Genomic DNA, 3219 nt, shown 5'->3' with positions numbered 1-3219 from the left:
GATCAAAACCTATGGCCTTTAATGTTGAGAAAGATAAAAGAGGCAAAATTACTGTTGCAGGTATAAATGTTAGCTGTCTAACTTGAAAGTTTGTTTTTGGAGATTTTAAATGGATAATTTCAGAAATAATAAAAAATCCAAACGTTCCTTAAACACTTCCAGGATCAGTGACTCCACCACCTCGCTGAGCAGCCCATTCCAGTGCCTGACCACTCTTTCAGAAAAGTAGTATTTCCTAACAATCACTGAATGCACAAAGAGAATTTGAAATTGCAAGACAATACCAAAAACTCAGAAGATAGTCTAGAGATAAGCAATATTTCATATTTCCAAGTAGAGGGTTCAACAGCAGTGAGTTGCTTTGAGATATCAGCCAATAGAAAGCTAACAAGCTGACAGCATTGATGCTGTGTGTGGTGCAGTGTGTAGAAATACACCAACCATCTGTATGGAGATCTGCTGATCCTCTGATAGGTGATCTTCTGTGTGATGAGCCAAAGTGCAATCCCAACACTAGTGTGAGAAAGAATATTTTAATTTTTCCATTTAGATATGAAGATGGGTTAAGCACCACTGACAGCTATGTACAGTCTATGATACAAGTTTTGAAAGGCCTATAATATTCTGTAGACACCTGCTTGGAAAGAGAAAAATACATCTGTAAATAATCCCAGGAATGGGGGTGACTTGACTGAAAATGTAGTTTCTATCATTATAGTCAAATCTCTCTCTATATATATAGATAAGGTTTAATTACAGATTGAGGTTTTCACCCCTGACATTCAGGGATGCACAAAGCAACTAAATATCTAACAAAAATTTCATGCTGAAAACAAGAAACAAAGAAACATTAGGCAAATAACAGTGATAAGGATAGTATTAACATTACACATCCCATTACTCAATGGAAAGAGATATATAAATATGTTACAGTTTAAAGAAACAATCAAAGACTATATATTTTGCATTGTTTTATAACATAAATCATACTGTATTTGTCACAGATCTCTTGTACTATAACTAAAGCCCAAAGGAGAAGAAAATAAATTCCAAGAAGTTATTTTCCCATAATTGTCTGGTCTTAGTCCAATTCTCAGTCAGATAAAACTCACCAAATTCTCCATTGATCAAAGTCTATGTAGGAGCTGCTACATTTAACATTGATCTTCCATTGATTTAGTATTATTTAAATTCGATTTAGTTTTTATTTAAAACAGGTAATCAAGTACAGAATCAAGCTTAGTGGGTCTCCTGATGAATTACATTGAATTGAGAAACTCTATTAACCAAAGTCAGTTATATTATCATTAATAATAAGCCAATTAATAATAAACCAAGAAGAAGAGTCAGAGTAACCACTATTGAAACCCTTCAAACAAACCTGGAAAAATATACCACTTTTTAAAACATTGAAATCCTTTTTGTGAAGGCTTTTGTTTTTGTCATCAAAAAGCCATGACAGAAAAAAAAGGTAAAAAAAAAAAATAATGATAAAGAAGGAATTGCTTACCCCTTTCTGAGGATCAGAGCTCACTGAGCACTCCATAGGAGGCAATCTCCAAGGAGAGATTCTTCCCTTGTGGTTGCCAGCCCTTAAATGAGGTTAGAGTGAGGTGGACCCAGAGAATCTAACTGTTCCCATTCAAGTACTATCTACGCAGAAAAAACATGGAGTTAGATATCTCTTCTGTTTCACCTCCTCCATAAATATACAGGATCAAATAATAGAAACCAATTCATGTGATGTACTGTAAGTCAGGTGCTATTAGAATCAGTGTTATCTGCCTTAGTACATAGTTGTAATAATGTACAGCTTAATACACTGTAAACCACTGCAATACGTAAAAAGAAAGCAAAGAATGACTCTTACAAATAGTCTCTACTGTTTATTTGAGTTTTCAGGGAGTAGCCTGGAAATGCTCTCCTAACCCATCACAAAATAAGGATATATTTACATTTCAACATTTCAACCTGTGCAAATTCAGCAAAACAAACAAATTCTTAAAAAAGGGGAAAAAAAAAAAGAGTAACAGAAATCTGGAGAAACTCAAAACTATTTAGCTAATAACTGATCCTTTATAAATGCTTATAAGTCATAAAGGAAAAGAATGACAAAGTTGGTTTTCTTTTCCACTCATTTTTCCACTCAGATTTGAGGGAAAAGCAACAATTCATTTAGGCTCTGTTTCTAAACCACACACCAAGAAAGGCTGATACAGGAATGAATACTGGAAGCGGGGCTAATTCAGTAGTCATGAAGAAGATCCTCCTTACATTTAATTGGTATCCCAAGTATTTAACTTACATATACAAAATATTGATGGGGAAATAAAACTCGAAGAATGGCACAGATGGCAGAGGAGTAAAGCCGTTAACACAGCAAGATCTACATAAATGCCTGGAGAAGAGAAGGCTGCGGGTGACCTAATTGCAGCCTTACAGTACCTAAAGGGAGCCTACAACTCCTTGCAAGGATAGATTATACCAGGACAAGGGGAAATGGTTTTAAATTGAAGGAGGGAAGATTTAGGTTGGATATCAGGGAGAAGCTCTTTACCAAGGGAGTGGTGAGGTGCTGAAACAGGCTGCCTAGAGAGGCTGTGGATGCCCCATCCATCCTTGAAGGTGTTCAAGGCCAGGTTGGATGTGACCCTGGGCAGCCTGGTCTAGAATTAGGTATAGAGGTTGGCGGCCCTGCCTGTGGTGGGGGGTTGGGGCTTAATGATCCTTGAGGTCCATTCCAACTCAAGCCATTCTATGATTCTGATTTTACAGTCAAGACTTTCAGGTATCTGCCACCTGAACTGTTTCAATTTATGGATATGCAGAGGTCTAATTTTTTAAGCATTTATAATAGATGTCATTGCACAGAAAACACAGTGGTATCAGATATACGAAATCTTCAGAGTGCAGGTTGATAACACCAAAATGTTTAGGAGACTTTCATTCAGAAAAAGAACAAATGCACAGGCTCGAATTCAAAGATTTCTTGTACATTTTATTTATGTTGTCTTTACCAAGCTGTTTTATTTTTCTTGAAACTTCATTTATTATATTTAATTTGTTACATTTAGTAAATTTCTAGATTTGTTTTTAGAATCTTCTATGTGCAAATTTTGAAGTATGTATTTTCCTGAAATTTCATTAGTGTTTTCTCTCTCATAAGACATTTTGAAAGTGATTTCGTGGAGCAGTTCTAGTACTTTTTCTTTTTTTTTT

The sequence above is a fragment of the Meleagris gallopavo genome, chromosome Z, assembly GCF_000146605.3.
Source record: "Meleagris gallopavo isolate NT-WF06-2002-E0010 breed Aviagen turkey brand Nicholas breeding stock chromosome Z, Turkey_5.1, whole genome shotgun sequence".
In the NCBI taxonomy this organism is placed as follows: Eukaryota; Metazoa; Chordata; class Aves; order Galliformes; family Phasianidae; genus Meleagris; species Meleagris gallopavo.
The sequence above is the reverse complement of the archived record's forward strand: the minus strand, read 5'-3'. Positions refer to the sequence as shown.